The sequence below is a fragment of the Triticum aestivum genome, chromosome 2D, assembly GCF_018294505.1.
Source record: "Triticum aestivum cultivar Chinese Spring chromosome 2D, IWGSC CS RefSeq v2.1, whole genome shotgun sequence".
NCBI classification, from domain to species: domain Eukaryota; kingdom Viridiplantae; phylum Streptophyta; class Magnoliopsida; order Poales; family Poaceae; genus Triticum; species Triticum aestivum.
Window position 1 is genome coordinate 611,319,100 of NC_057799.1, and position 17,249 is coordinate 611,336,348.

The following is a 17,249-nucleotide window of genomic DNA, read 5'->3' on the forward strand; positions in this document are numbered from 1 at the left end:
CAGTTTTAGAAAAAACAAAAGAAAATGATGGAAATGTCAAAAAAATAAAATAAAATAAGTTTCTCATGTGATATGTGGTCTAGTTGTTGGGAAAATTTACAAATATGAATTTCGACTTTATTTGCAAAATCTCTCTGGAATTTGTAAAATGGGCATAACTTTTGCATACGAACTCGGATTAAAAAGTTTTTTATATGAAAATCATCTACTCGGAAAGTTACATCCGATTTTAACCGGGGAACCTCGTTAAACATTTTCAAAATCCTCAAAAACCTAACAGAAAAAAGTTACGGGGCTTTTAAGATCTGGAGAGGCAAAAAATTCAAAAATTTGCAAACTGTGGTCAAACAATGGTCAAACTAATTATTCTAGAATATTAGTGTTACTAAATAATTATTTCAGTTTTTTTGAATTTTGGTCAAATCTGGTCAAACTGTGGTCAAACAGTGGTCAAACAATGGTCAAACTAATTATTCCAGAAATATTAGTGTTACTAAATAATTATTGTTTTTTAAAACAATAGTTTCAAACTCAAACAGTGAAATGTGTCACTTCATGCTCAAGCTAAATTCCTGAGGGTTAATAGGATTGACATCTTACTATTGTCAGGAAAACAAGTGCAGGCTTGGAAACGAGGGAGAATAGAACCCGGAAGTTAAGCGTGCTCAGGCTGGAGTAGTGAGAGGATGGGTGACCGTCCGGGAAGTTAGATGATTTGGAATGATGAGGGGTGATTAGACTAGCCACAATGGGTAGTAACATAGACTAGTAACATGGTGCATGTTACTAGTCTATGTTACTACCTCTATAGTGGGGAGTAACATATGTGTGGTAACATGCAACACTTCATTTATTAGGCTATAGAGACATCTTTCCTTGATATGTGTGATGTTACTCATACTACTAGGAACTAGCTATGTTACTACTCCCCTCTCTTTCTTCATTTATTTCTTGCCACATCATCTACTTTATCTAGATATGTGTGATGTTACTACCTATGTTACTCCCACTGTGGGTAGTCTTAGAGATTAGAGGATAAATTGAGCAGTGATGAGGGGTGGTCATTAGAGATTAGAGGTTAAAATAATTCAGAAATTTGAAAATCAAAAAAAAATCGTAAATTTTTTTTTCAAAAAAATCATAAAATTTCCGTTAGTCCCGGTTGGTAACACCAACCGGGACTAAAGGTGGAGCTCCACGTGGTCGCGGCCTTTAGTCCCGATTCGTGTAAGAACCGGGACTAAAGGGGGGAGGCATTAGTAACGACCCTTTAGTCCCGGTTCAAAAACCGGGACTAAAGGCCCTTACCAACCGGGACAAAAGCCCCCTTTTCTACTAGTGTGATACAACAGCTCAAAAGAGCAGTTCGAAAAACAAAGTAAGGAAAGCTACAAACTAGGGGGTGGATGACATGTTTTCTGATAACACGGTCACCCCGAGCGGTGCCAAAGGAAGAGTGGCTAAGCAGAGCACTCAAATGGCACAAGGAGGGTACAACGAAGCCTTCATGGCCTTCAGCCGAGGGGCCGTGTCAGCCTGCGGCGACCAGCAAGCAAGGAGCGGAGACACCGGGCTGGAAGGCGCGGCGTGGTGGATGTCTCTCTTCTTTGGCGGCAGGAGCCCATCATCATCATCAGAGATCTTGAGCCGAGCCCACAGATCCAGTCCCAGAGCAGGTCGAGCTTTGTTCAGCCACATGTGATCGCCAACGGTTTCTGGAGGGATCTTGTTAGGGTTTCCACGAAGGACATCAACTTGTCCTTGTCTGACCCGGAGGAGAAAATCGCCCAGTTCCTCACCATGTTCCTGATCAACCTCAAGACCTGTGGAATGGAAATCCAGGAGGTGTTACTGAAAAATCATAGCATTTCTATTTCCAGAGGCACCAGAGGACAGCTGAGCTAACAGTATTTAAAACCGAGCACTTTTTGGTAGCAATCCAGAATCTGGCGACAGATTCGAAGGATGAGCCAATCTAAATAGAGAAAAATTCCTCAATAGGGGCCCAGAGATGTTTAGCAACAATACATTCAAAAAATAGGTGAGAACAAGATTCTTGTTCCAAACAATAAACACACTCCAGGGGTTTAATGATGTGTCTCTTCCTAAGATTATCTCTAGTCATCAATTTGTTTTTGGAGAGAAGCCAGAGAAAAACATGAATTTTAGGGGGAACTCTTAATTTCCAGACTGCAGGGATAAACATGGGTTGGACCCCTCTAAAGTTGATAATATGATAGAGGGAGCTGGAGGAGTACTTCCCCTTATTGTCCAGTTGCCAAATCAGAGCATCTGGCTCGGCAGTAAAGGCAATGCTCTTGGCAATTTCCTCCAGCTGGAACCATTGTTCCATGAGATGTCAGTAAAGTTCCTTCTAAATGAAAGTTTTAGGCATTGCCCATCCCAAACTTCATTCACACTTTTGTTAATTTCATTGCAGACTGAGTAGATAGGCCAAAATTGGACTGCTAGGGGGGATGTGCCAAACCAAGTATCTTCCCAGAACCTGGTTCTGCTCCCATCCCCTATGTTCCATCTATAGCCAAATTTCACAGCATGCATAATAGATTTTAAGCCTTTCCAGAATCTAGAAGTCTTAGGATTGGAGGAAGGGACATAAAAATTAGGTTTATTGCCCAAGTACTTATGAGTAATAAGCAGCTTCCAGGGTTTCAGATCTTCCTCATAGAATCTCTTAATCCAAGACCCTAGAAGGCAGATGTTAATTTCTTGGAGGTTAGGTATGCCTAAGCCTCCAAAGTCTTTTTTCATAGAGACTAGGCCCCAGTTAGCAAGGTGCAGCTTCCTATGTCCCTCAAAATCATTCCACGAGCAATGAGACATCTGGGAGTTGATGAGATTCACTGCCCATTTAGGGAATTTGAAGAAGGAGAGGAGGTACACTGGGATGCTAGCCAAACAAGCTTGGATGAGGATCAATCTACCTCTGTAAGAGAGGAGTTTGCCCCTCCACCCTGCAATCCTTTTAATGATTTTATCTAGAAGGGGTTGGATATCTTCTCTCCTCAGCTTATCATAGTGGAGAGGGATACCTAAGTACTTAATGGGGAAGTTACCTTTACTACAGACTAGAATGGAAAGAAAATCAGCTAGCTCCTGGTCATCCATGTTGATAGGGATGAGTTCACTTTTGGAGTAGTTAATTCTCATGCCTGAGACTTGCTCAAAACAGGTTAGAACAGCTTTTAGGTTGCTAGCATGTGTGGAGTCATTGTCCAGGAAAAGGATGGTATCATCTGCATATTGCAGGCAGATGATGCCACCAGGGCAAACCTCAGGGCAGAGCCCTGCAATCAGGCTATGATCAGCAGCTTTGCTCAACATTTTAGTAAGAACGTCTACTACTAAATTAAACAAAAGAGGGGATATGGGGTCACCTTGCCTAAGGCCTTTGCCAGCAAGGAAAAAAATCACTTTCACAGTTATTTAGTTTGACCCCAACAGACCCCCCATGAGTAAGTTGCTGAATCCAGCTAGTCCATTTACCCCCAAAACCCCTAAGCTCCAAGAGCTTCATAAGAAAACTGAGGTCAACTTTATCGAAGGCTTTCTCATAGTCCAGTTTAAGGACAAGCCCTTTATCACCTCCTGAGTGTACTGAATGAAGGACTTCATGAGCAGTAACAACACTCTCTAAAATGTATCTCCCTTTCAGAAATGCAGATTGGTTGCTTGCAATCAACCTCTGCAGAACCTTAGAGAGCCTAGTGGTGAGGACTTTAGAGAAAATCTTAAAACTACAGTTAATCAGGCTGATAGGCCTGAATTTCTTCATAGAGGTGGCCTCAGGCTCTTTAGGAATAAGAGAGAGCATAGCAAAATTGAGCCTGTATATATCCAATTCTCCTCTGTGAAAGGCTTGGAAAAGATCCATGAGATCTTTTTTCAGGTTGTATGACTTCTGTATGTATATATTTGCCAAATTGCCAATAGAAGAAATTGCTTGTATGTATGTATATGCAGCCCGCAAAGAGAAGAAAATTTGAGAGCAACTAGTTAACGAGCGCTCCTTCGGGAGCCTCGCAACGATCAGCGTCACTTGGCGCGCTCTCAGCCATTCGCCACGTGTCGCGCTCTGGGCGCTCCCTCCGGATTTTGTTTTTTTATTTTTCTGCACGCATTTTCGGCTTTTTAAACGGGTTTTTCCGGTTTTTTGGACGTTTTGGTTTTCCACCAGTCTTCCTTAGCTTATCGGTTAAAAAAATTTCAAAAAAATTGCGCGAAAAAACGCGTTTTCTTTTTTTTCCTTTCACGAGAGTCACGGTTTTGCTTCCGCGAGAGGCACAATTTTGCTTTCGCGAGAGTCACGGCCGTGCCTCTCGAAAACGAAAAAAATGCGTTTTCTATTTTTTTCCTTTCGCGAGAGTCACGGTTTAGCTTCCGCGAGAGGCACGGGTGTGCTTTCGCTAGAGTCGCGGCCGTGTCTCTCGGAAACAAAAAAGCGTGTTTTCTGTTTTTCTTTCTTTCGCGAGAGTCACTGTTTTGCTTCCGCGAGAGGCACGGTTGTGCTTTAGCGAGAGTCACGGTCGTGCCTCTCGGAAACGAAAAAAACGCGTTTTCTGTTTTTTTTTCACGAGAGTCACGGTTTTGCTTCCGCGAGAGGCACGGTTGTGCTTTCGTGGGAGTCACGGCCGTGCCTCTCGGAAATGAAAAAAATGCGTTTTCTGTTTTTTTTTCGCGAGAGTCACGGTTTTGCTTCCCCGAGAGGAACGGTTGTGTTTTCGCAAAGTCACGGCAGTGCCTCCTCGGAAACGAAAAAAACGCGTTTTTCCTTCTTTTTTTCCTTCCGCGAGAGTCACGGTTTTGCTTCCGCGAGAGGCATGGTTGTGATTTCGTGAGAGGCACGGGCGTGCCTCTTTCGGAAAGGGAAAAACCCCGTGCTTCCGGTTCGGTTTTTTCGTTCGGTTTTTTTGTGAAAAAAAAGTTCGTCAAAACCTATCAACCTGACATCTAGTTTTGAAGATCTCGATGGGAGGAATCCAACGGTGAAAGCGGTTCGAGATTTGGACGCACGGTTTGAGAGATAAAAATATTTTGAATAAACGGATCTACAAAAGAAGGGAAAACTCCTAGGTTGCGACAAGTGGCGCGCTGCATGTGCGTCACTTGTCGCAACCTGAAAAGTTGGAGTGATCTTTGCAACGAGTACTCCTCAACTAGTGATTTCGAGAAAATTTAGAAAAATGTGTTTGTTGCCGGGCCTTCAGGCCGGGCCTCAGGCTTTGGGCTTTGCTACCGAACCTGGCTCAGGCTTGAATTTGAGAAAACATGAGAACGTCAGACTGGGCTCAGGATTTCACAAGCCCAGCCCGGAACCTGGCCCGGCCCGAGAAATGCATGTGCCTCTGTGTGTGTGTGTATGTGTCGTGACACATGTCTATACATCCCATTGCTCAAAGGTGGTACTGGTGTACGCGCTTCCAGACGTAGCTTCCTAGCAGTTTCTTCCGTCCATCTAAAAAAGGGTTAAATGTTAAATGGGGGTTCTTATGTCTCATAAAAATTGTTTGTTACGTCAGAATCTAAAGAAACTAGTGATGTTGATCCATATGTAGTTCATAGTGAAATCTCTAAAAAGACTTAATTTAGAAACGGAGGGAGTACATTGTTGTTTAAATGTATAACCCTAGAACAATTACAAGCAGATCGGTAAATTATGAAACACTTCATAATCACTTATATGCTAAACTCATGATTCAGATACCCTTTAACTTTTGTCATGACGATCCTTACCATCATTCTGAATTCCTTTGAACCTTTCAAATATTTTAATCTTTTATTTTATTGAGTAAATATCATCTACTCAAATCATCGGTAAATTTTATGAAGTACAAGTATTCACCATGCCCTAGTAAATTTATTGAACCATATACATCATTATGTATTATTCAAATAATTTACTTTCTGGATCAAAAATAATTTTGAGCGATGTTTTAGTCAATTTACGCATGGAATAATTCTTGTATGTGTCAAATGATTTCAATAATCGTAAGACTCTAATACTCCATCTCAATGAAAATTTTCATACATTTATTTTTGATATGAACAATATTGCAGTGCCACACTTGAGTGGTATTATAGCCTTCTCAAGACGTTTTAGCTCTTTAATGTTACACACAATCTTCAAGATAATGAATAAACCACCAATAATTTGAACAACCATTGTGTAAAACATATAAGAATATCCATTGCATAACCCAAAATAAAATATCTTACATAACTTCTGGTCGAAATAACTATTATTCTGTTCTAAGATAAATCTTGAAGATAAACTAAAAAGGCACGACTTCAACGGCTTGATCGGCGATCCCATCACCATTACCTACTTGCATCACGACTTTATTCCTTCTCTACTTGTGAGCTTTCTGCAGTCCCTGTGTCAGTTTGCAGATGAGAGCAACCGATTAGTATCAAATACTTATGACTTACAGAAATTTAACAAGTAGAATAACATTAACTTTGTATAACTTTTATACCTTTACCGAAAGAACAATTCTTCTTTTTATCCACCAAGTACTTTTTGCAGTTACGCTTCCAGTGTCGCTTCTGCTTGCACTAGAAGCATTCAGTCTCTTTAGTGGCTCTGCCCTTGTTCCTCTTCTATGACACAGTCTTACCGGCTCCTGAAGATTTATTCTTGGACTTTCCCTTCTTCTTGAAACTGGCGGTCTTATTGACCATCAACACTTATTTGTTCTTCTACATTCCAACCTCCACACTCGTGGGCATAGCGAACAACTTGTTTGCGCTTTTCTCCATCCATTCATGTTGTAATTCATGATAAAACCATCGTAAGATGGGGGAGTGAAGCAAGTACAATGTCTGTACCGAGTGTTGGAGGAATTCCAAATTTCAGAGCAGCTAGTCTATCAACATAACCAGCCAACTTCACTATATGCTCACTCATTGAGGAACCTTCTGCCATCTCGCACTCAATCAAGGCATTGGTTATTTCAAAACGTATTGCCCTTGCTTGCTTATTGTACAAAGCATCCAATGACCCAATTATAAATTGAGAATTCGACGTTCAAAATGTTTATGTAGTTCTAGATCCATGCAAGTCAACATGAGGCACTAGACTGACTCATCATCATCATTACAAGCAGTGAAAGCATGTACAACTTCTTGTGGTCAATCCTTTGCAGGTGGACTGCCCAGGGGTTGATCCACCACATACTCTTTTCCTTAGCTCTCCCGAGAACAAATATTAGGTTCCGGATCCAATCCGCATAGTTTCCATCATTTGCAGCCAACTTCTCTTTCTCTAACATAGGGGCTAATTAAGTTGAACATATTGTGATCCATTGATCTACAATGATAAACATGATTCACTTTAGGAATTTGTTCATAATTATGTTGCACTATTGTTTAAACAATTTTAAATAAAGTGCACTCCCACTTAAATTAATATCTCTCATAATTAATAGTGAGTGATTCAAGATCCTGATCTTATTCTCAGCCATTGATGTGGACATCATTAATGACGAGAATTTTGACCTGTGGGCAAACTCTTGTCGATCATATCTTCATATGGCTCTTGTTCATATTTCAATGCTTCGTGCTCCGAACTGAGAACAATTCTGCCAGAACTTCAAGACAACCGAGTGTTATGTGCACACATGGTCTAACCATTCACTCGTCCTACACCTCACAACCTGTTTGTACTCATGTGGACATGATGCGCTCTAGAATGCTACGTGTTATAGACGGTAGCAACACTGGGAATAGCACCTTTTAACTTGATATTTATTATGAGAGATCACGCTAATAATTGACTACTGTACAATAAAAGGGTGCAAACAACAAAGGGATAAACATCTCATGCAATTCATAATAGCATGATATAGTATAGCCCTGGGCGCCGAGAAGTCTTCACAGTCCTCCTGAATCTTCAGTACAAACGTCGATGTGTCGTCAGAAAAATCATTGTTGTTGCAGCCGTTTCAAAAATGTTGCAGTGGCAGCAACTTCAGAAAATGTTGTCGTGGCGACCGTTCCAATAAATGTTGTCGTGGCGCCAATTTTAGGAAAAGCGGTTGTGGCACAAAGCTTTCCAGCACCTCCTCCTGCGCCTGGTGAAGCTCCGGGTTCTCCGTGTACACTTGCCACCATCACATGTAACATGTAGGCTCTCTATACATCTACTACATTAAGTGGAAATCCTGTCGCTCTAGCCATTATGCCGAGATGCGCATGCCACTTAACAATACAATGTATAACCATTTCATACATAAACTCATTATCATGATGAAGGTTGTACCACTTTATATGCAAACCTGCAAAACCAAATTAGATGTCCTCTAATTGGTTTGGAAAATTTTGATTACGTGGCTTCTAGGGTTTCCGGATAACACTAGCTACCTACGTACACCATCAAGACGATAAGTCATGTTGCTAGATTAACTTTCAGGATGTGTGAGGGAAGAGACTTAATTAAAAATCTCTAGCCCCACACTAAACTTCATCAAATACACATGACCCCCTAGAAGATCGTTCATCTTCAACCCCCTCTTTTGTACGTGACGGTTCACTATTCTTGACTATGATGAAGCCCAAAGAACTGTTAGTAGGTCGTCGACAGCCAGAGTCGACCGATTGTCAGAACTTCGTAGAAAACTTCATCGTGTCGTCAATGAACATAACCGAAGCAACAACACCCAAGGGAAGCATAGCAAGAACATCAAACCCTCACATCCACATGTGATCTAGATTGAAACATTCATCTACTCATAGAACCGCTCATGATGCTACTGTTGGAAAACTTAGTAGAAGATAAAAAAAATTGCTCTAAGACCACCCAGGAATAATGTGAAGATGCATATGAGGTTTGGGTCAACAATCGTTACTGACTTTGGAATGCAGCGGAAGTAGACGAGTCGGTGTAGATCGTACTTGAAGTCCCTCGTACCATATGATTGATCTCGTGAACCGCTCACGAACGATGCCTTGAATAGAAGACTGAAAGCAGAACCTCTCTACTTGGTTGCAAGCGTACGGTCTTCACGTCTGGCAGCGCTTCGCCATCCAAAACTAATCGTCACTAGATAATTCGAGGGAGGAGATTAGAACCACACCGTGCTTCTAATTATAAGGATTAGAGGATTTGGATCAAGCTCTAACTGATCAACTAGAACTAGAACTAGATGAACTAGAGGAGGCTCAAAACAGGCCAATACCTCAAGTATATATAGGTTAGAGGGGAGAGAGGGGCGGCCACCAAAGACGGGAAGTCCCTCCTTCGGGCGCCGGCCAAGGAGGAGGATTCCTCCTCTCCCTTGTCCAATTCGGCCTCCCCCCATAGGAAAGGAGGGCGCCACCTCCACTTAGCCTTTGTGGCCCAAATTGCCTTCCACCACTTGGACTTTTAAGGCCCATTGATATTAAATTAAATATAAAAGCCTCATAACAACTAATATAGCCTTTTATTATTAATTTAACAAACACCGAAACATTTTCCACCTATATATTATTTATCAGGAATACTCGGTATTGCCCGATGAACTCCGAAACCCTTCTAGTAATAACATAGCTGGTTGTAATAGAAATTTGAGGGGTGACCGGTCACGAACTACGGACGCGCCCAGACGCGTCCACGGACATTAAGGGGCTGGATTAGCTAGGTCCAGCACGGATTGTAGGGGGGCGTATTAGCTAGGACCGGCTGTAGATGCTCTTATGCACTGTTTCCCTCTAAGGTCAATATTCACCTGGTTTCTAAAATGCAAGAATTCCTCTTATCAATTATATATAATGAACATTTTGAACTTTAATTTAGTGATCAAACTTATGTTGATGATAGTTATGTCATACATTTCCTGAACCTCACCTGACGTGAAATACATTTTATTTGTCGTAGCAATAGACGTTCAATGAGATGTGCGCACGTATGCGTTTTTTTTCTTAGCTAATAGCTATTCGCTGGGATCTTTATTTTCTTTTGTTGGATGCTAATAAAAATGTTGCATGTGTTGAGAGCTCTAAACTTTTGATCGACCGGTTGTCCACTCTCACTTTGTTAAAGCAACTAGCCGTTAGCAAGTACAGTAAAATTGCTTTGCTTTGCATTGGTCTCCACTCTCCGCAACTAGCTCTAGAATCATCGCGTCTTCTTCTTATTTTCACGCGTCATTTGAGTAGAGGGCAAGGGTCAAGGAAAATCGCGTTGGTCTTTGAGCCCCAATTTCAATTAGAGTCAAAGATAGAACAATGCAGTGTTTTTTAGAATAACTTTTAATCCACTCATCTTCAATCATGAAAGTACAACGAACACTAAAAATAATATAAAAAAAATATACACCCACACTCGCAGACTACCTAACGACGACTACAAACACTGAAACGAGCCGGCGGGTCGCCGTCATCGCTTCTTTCTCGCTGAGTACAGTGCACTTATGCATTGAACATATAAACCCTCACTCGTAGTCACGACCGCGCCCTCCACGTCGCCCCATGTAATCGCTATGCCACCGCTTGTAAATTCTGCACCCCGCCGAGGGCATTTTAGTCTTTTCAACGGGCCCAGGGTATTTTAGTCTTTTCAGCAGGCCAAAAAGGCAGGCAGCGCGGGCAGGAGCGAGACCGCGCAGGCCGCGTCTTCCCCACGAACCCTAGCCGCGTCCTCGCCTCCTCCTCCATCCTCGCCTCCTCCTCCGTCCGCGCGCCGCGTCCTCGTCTCCTCCTCCATCCGCGGGCCTCGGCGGCGACCCCATGGAGGGCGGCCGGGTCGGAGCGGTCCCCCGCGTCCCTCCTTCCCCGCTTGGCGCTCTCTACTCCCAGCGCAGCTGCCGCCTCCCTCCGCTCTTCCCATCTCGCCAGAGCCGCCGCACCCGGAGGCGACCAGCGTTGCTCCATCTCGAGCTGCCCGTTCCCTTCTCTCCCTGCAGCGGGCGGAGAAGATGGAGAGGAGCTCGTCCGCCCACCTTCCACCATGGTTTGCAGCGGCCGGAGAAGATGGAGAGGCCGAGCTGCGGCTGCCTCGTGTGCGCTCTCCTGCATCTCGCGCGAGAGCGAGTGGTGGTGACTAGCATAGAAGGCGGAGGAGGTCATTGGGGCCGGCTTCCCTTCCGTTTTGGCTGCCAAGCTCCGCGCGTTGGTGAGTCCCTCTCTCTATCCCTCTACATCTCTCCCTCTCTCTGTCAGAGGGCAGCTGCCGACCCTGAGGTGCAGGCGGCCATGGAAAAGCAGAAGATGCCACACCTGGCTTTCCCCCTTGCCTCCTGCCCTTTCTCTTCAGCTCATTTATTTACATGTGCAATTTCTTTTTTATCTATGCCTGCAAGGTGTTTGATGAAAGTTCAGTAAGGCTGTGAGGGAATACCAAACAAGAGAGGATCCAGTATCTGTAACATGCATCAGGTTGACACCAACTTCATGCATTTTGCTTCAAGATCATTGTTAGTTTAATTCAAGATATTTTCTCATTCTGTTGGAAGATAGAAAGGATGGTTGTAGAAAGATAATTGTTCTACTTGGATACCTTTCTTTGTTTTCGTTTGCATTTAAGTAAAAATGTTCAACTACAGATATAGATTGCAGTCAAGACACCTGCTCCTCGTCATCGACAGAAGGAAGGGAGCAGCAACCGCAATAGGCGACGGTGCTGGGCGAACGCGTCAGACATGAGCCGCTTCGGCTTCTTCTAGCGGCCCAGCCATGACGCCCTCAAGCCGCCGACGGCAGCGGCCGTCTACCAAGCTACACTGCTCCTGATCTTCATCGCCCCACACCGTCGTACTCCACACAGCTCAGCCTGGCCATGATGCTCTTAGGCCGCGGACGCTCACAACGTAGCCGACGGTGGCGACCCACTCCCAACCCGCGTTGCTCTCCGTCAGCGCTGACAGACTTAGTTTGTTTTTCAGTGTGCGCACTAGGTCTCTGAATAGTTTAAATCTTAACACAACAACAAGGTATCACATATTTCTTGTAAAATCTCGATGGAAGAGTTGTTCCTTCAAATAAGATTTTGATTGTCTTTTTCCTTTTTTCCTAACAAAGCATATGTCTGCTTCTAATTTGTAGGCTGCCATCCTGAGCATTGACGAATAGTACATCAAAGCATTTTCTGAACTTGCTAAAAGCAAACGTGGAAGCTCTCTGAAGCAGCACAAAGTTTGTGGAGGAGCAACTCCACCTTGCTGCTATAATGTGTACAGCACAAGTGTTGAAGGAACAGCTTCAACGTGCTGCGCTAGATATCGCTCTAGAGGCGAATGTAGGTTGATAGGGCAGCAAGAGTTCAATCCAGAACTCCTAGGGCACAAGATCTACTCCAAGATCTTAGATAAGAACAACAAGTTCTATTATAGGTAGGGGTACATAGTCTGCCTCCAAAGTAGAGGCGAGGACCTCTATTTATAGGGCTTTGGGAAGCCTTCACATACTTCTACTTATAGCTGGAATACTCTAGAAAACATTATGTAAGTTTCACCATTCTACTCATAGCTACTCACAACTAGAAGACTCTAGAAAACAGTAGGTAGGATAGAAAAGAAAAGGAAAGAAATACTACACTAGAGTGGAAGCATCTAGAAGTAGCCAAGCAGATCTGGCATGTGTTTTCTTTCTTCTCATCTAGTGTTCCTCATCATTCTTCCCTGGTTGTTTGGAACTCGCCCTCGAGTTATCTTCATAGAGCGCTTCTTCTGGATGGTAGAGAGTCAAGTCCGCAACATTGAAAGTGTTGGAGATACCCATGTCACTTGGAAGATCTATCACATAAGCATTATCATTTATCTTCCTCATGATAGAGAAGGGCCCATACCTTCGCTGCCTAAGTTTCCCTTTAACACCTAAAGGCAGCCTCTCTTTTCGGAGGTAGACCATCACCTTATCACCGACTTGGAATGATTTTGGCCTCTTTTTGCAATCAGCAAGTTGTTTATATTTCTGATTTTGTGCTTCCAAAGCGCCGCGAATCTCTTCAAATAACTCGGTGTAATTATCAGCAAAGGACAATGCTGATTTTGAGTTTCCCCTTGATGGCAGCTTCACCAGGTCCACCACATGTGTTGGAACTTTAGTGTAGACAATGGAAAAAGGGCTCCTTCCTGTGGATCTATGCTTGGAGTTATTGTAGGAGAACTCTGCAAGAGATAAAGCCAAATCCCATTGCCCCTTTCTTTCTCCACAAATGCAACGGATCAGATTACCCAAAAACTTGTTCACCACTTCCGTTTGTCCATCTGTTTGTGGATGAGCAGTGCTAGAAAATTTCAATTCAGTGTTGAATTGCTTCCACAAAGTGAGCCAAAATGCAGCAAGAAACTTGCTATCACGGTCTGAGACAATGGACCTTGGAACTCCATGAAGTCTGACCACTTCTCGAAAGAATAGGTTTGCCACATGATGAGCATCCGTTGTCTTGCGGCATGGGATGAAATGAGCCATCTTAGAGAATCTATCCACGACCACAAATACAGCATCACTTCCTCGTCTTGTTCTTGGCAAGCCCAAGACGAAGTCCATAGAAATGTCCTCCCATGGAGCAACAGGAACAGGCAAAGGCATGTATAACCCTGTGTTCTGGACTTGGCCTTTGCAGGTCTGACATACGGGGCACTGTTGAACGAACTTTCCAGCATCTCTCTTTAGTTATGGCCAAAAGTAGCGAGCTTCCAGGTTAGCGATAGTCTTGTCCCGTCCAACATGGCCACTAAGATCACTTGAATGGAGCTCTCTAACCAGCTTGTCACGTAGAGAACTTCTTGGAATGCACAAACGATCATTTTTGAAGAGATATCCATCTTGCATCAAATAGTCATCACCTAATGGTTGCCCCCTTGCGTGCTTTACCCAAACATGGCCAAAGTCTTCGTCACCCTCATACAACTCCTTTATTTGACCCATGCCCGGAAGTTCAGCTTCAAAAGAAGTCAAGAGGCATGCACGACGACTCAAAGCATCGGCCACTCTGTTAGTTATTCCAGATTTATGCACGATGAGATAGTTAAACCTCTCAAGATATGCTGCCCATCTTGCTAGCATGCGGTCAACATGCTTTTGATTTCTAAAATGCTTCAAGGATTGATGGTCGCTATAAACAATGAACTCTTTAGGCAGCAAATAGACTTCCCAAGTTTTCAACGCTCTGAAAACGGCGTATAATTCTTACTGATAGGTACTCCATTTCTGTCTAGCTTCACTTAACTTCTCACTAAAGAAAGCAATGGGCTTCCTTTCTTGAGATAGGACAGCTCCAATGCCTACTCCACTTGCATCACACTCCAACTCAAAAGTCTTGTTGAAATCAGGTAGTACCAAGACAGGAGCTTGTGATAGCTTTTGTTTAATCTCATTGAAGCTAGCTTCAGCTGCTTCTGCCCATTGGAACTTTCCTTTCTTCAAACACTCGGTAATTGGTGCCATGATAGTGCTGAAATTCTTAACAAATCGCCTATAGAAAGTTGCAAGGCCATGAAAGCTTCTTACCTCAGAAATGGTCTTAGGAGTTGGCCATTCTCGGATTGCTTCAACCTTAGAATCATCAACACGAATGCCGTCACATGTTATGACGAATCCTAGGAAAAGAAGTTGTGTTTGCAGGAAAACACATTTCTTCAAGTTGACGTAGAGCTCATTTTCCCTTAGTACTTCTAGCACCTTCCGAACGTGATCAAAGTGTTCATCCTCATCCTTGCTATAGATCAAGATGTCATCGAAATAGACCACAACAAAGTGGGATAAGAAGGGTCTAAGGACTTGATTCATTAAGTGCATAAAGGTACTTGGTGCATTTGAGAGTTCAAATGGCATGACTAGCCATTCAAACAACCCTTCCTTTGTCTTGAAGGCGGTCTTCCATTCATCCCCGGGTCTTATACGGATTTGATGATATCCACTTCTTAAATCTAGCTTTGTGAACACTCTTGCTCCACTAAGCTGATCCAACATATCATTCAGACGGGGAATAGGGAATCTATACCTTACGATGATCTTGTTAACGGCTCTACTGTCCGTACACATGCGCCAAGATCCATCTTTCTTTGGCGCGAGTAGGGCTGGTACAGCACATGGGCTAATACTTTCTCGAATGTGCCCCTTTTGCAACAATTCCTCCACTTTCTCCGTCAATATACCATGCTCCTTTGGGCTCATTCGATAGTGTGGAAGATTAGGAAGACTTGCTCCCGGAATTAAGTCAATTCTATGTTGAATTCCTCTCATCGGTGGCAAGCCATGTGGCTCCCCAAGTATGTTCTGAAATTCTGCCAATAAACCACGTACCTTTGTTGGAATTTCAACAGTCAGGTGCTCTTCTCCCTTTACAACAAGTGCAGCACACAAATCTGCCTCCTTCAAGTCTTCCATAAACTCATGAGAGGTATGGGAGATAGTTAACATAGTTTTCCCCTCCTCCTTAGAGGTATTACCTTCGGTTTGTTTGGTAAGATAATGATCCTTCTCTTGTTCCAAATGAAAGAGTAAGAATTTTCCTTGCCCTTGTGTGTAGTATCCACATCAAATTGCCAAGGCCTCCCAAGAAGAACATGGCTGGCATCCATGTCAACCACATCACACAACACATTTGAGCAATAATGCTTACCCAAAGAAAGTGGCAGGTTGCATTGTTTGATGATCCTCATATTCACTCCTTTCTTGATCCATCCAATAGTGTAGGGATTTGGATGATCATGGGTTTCAAGCTTTAAATGGTTCACCAACTTCTGGGAGATAAGATTCTCGCAGCTGCAACTATCAATCACTAGTTTGCATCCCTTGCCATTCACCGTGCATTTGAGATGCTCTCAAATATTTTCTTCCGTTGTGTGTCATCGAGTTGTGGTGTGGAACATAGGACATGCTGGATCACACGTACCACCTCTTCACCTTCTTCTTGACAAACCTCTTGTCCGTCTACATCTTCAGATTCGTATTCTTCCTCATCGCTTTCACCATCATGGATAGTCGTGTTAACAAATTTCCTTAGTGGGCAGCCGCTGGATATGTGTCCCTCTTTACCACATTTATAGCACTTTGGGCCTTCATTTGCCTTACCCTTGCCTCTAGTTTGCTTCGGGATGGGCTGTTTTGTCTTTGGTGGAGTGGTCTTTTCTTCCACTCTATTAGGTTGGCTCCTAGATGAGCCTTCGCTATGAGGATATGGAGGATATGGAGCCTTAGTTGTCTTTCTCATCCTCACAAACCTCTCGGCCTTTAAGGCTAGAGCTTGTGCTTGATCAACGGACCAGATTTGTTGCATCATCAATCGATCTTGAATAGCATCATTGAGACCATTGATGTACCTTGCAACTTGTTGCTCTTCACTTTCAGCAAGGTTGCACCTCACTTGTAGCCTTAGAAACTCCTCCGTGTAATCTGAAACAGTCCTATTTCCTTGAGCACAATTTTGAAATTGGATAAATAGGATCTGGTCATAATCAGCGGGCAAAAATCTCCCTTTCAAGAGGCCTTTCATTTGTCGCCAAGTTCTAACACGAGGTTCTCCTCTGAGCCTGCGCTCCTCTTGAACGCGATGCCACCATGCACCGGCTCCTCCTTTCAGTTTGTATGCGACCAAAGGAACTCTACGATCTTCCGGGACCTCCATGACCTCAAAGAAAGTCTCCACTTCATATAACCAATCCAGGCACCCTTCAATGTCAACATTTCCATTAAAAGTTGGGATCTCAGCTTTCACCTTGTATGTATCTCTTGCATATGTAGGGTTGGGTACTCTCCGATATGCGTAGAGATCTGCTTCTTCAAGGGCATCATCATATTCTTCACCTTCAGAAGCATCAACTTAAATTGGCCTTCTTGAAGCACGTTGAACAACATGTTGTCGTGGCGGTCTTGCTCCAAGATTACCTCTCCTTCTTCCTTGATGAACATCTTCCTCTTCTTTAGATGAATCTCCTTCATTGGTAGTAGGGGGGACACCCTTTCTTATCATCTCAACCAGCTGACCAAATCTCCGATTAAGATCTTCACGCAGCTCTTTGATTTGTTGTTCCGCAGCATCCATCCTCTTCTCCAATTGCTCCATTGCTTGCTGCAACTTACTCTCGAAGAGGACAACAAGAACTAGTATGGGTCAACGAGGCTCTGATACCACCTGAAGCAGCACAAAGTTTGTGGAGGAGCAACTCCACCTTGCTGCTATAATGTGTACAGCACAAGTGTTGAAAGAACAGCTTCAACGTGCTGCGCTAGATATCGCTCTAGAGGCGAATGTAGGTTGATAGGGCAGCAAGAGTTCAATCCAGAACTCCTAGGGCACAAGATCT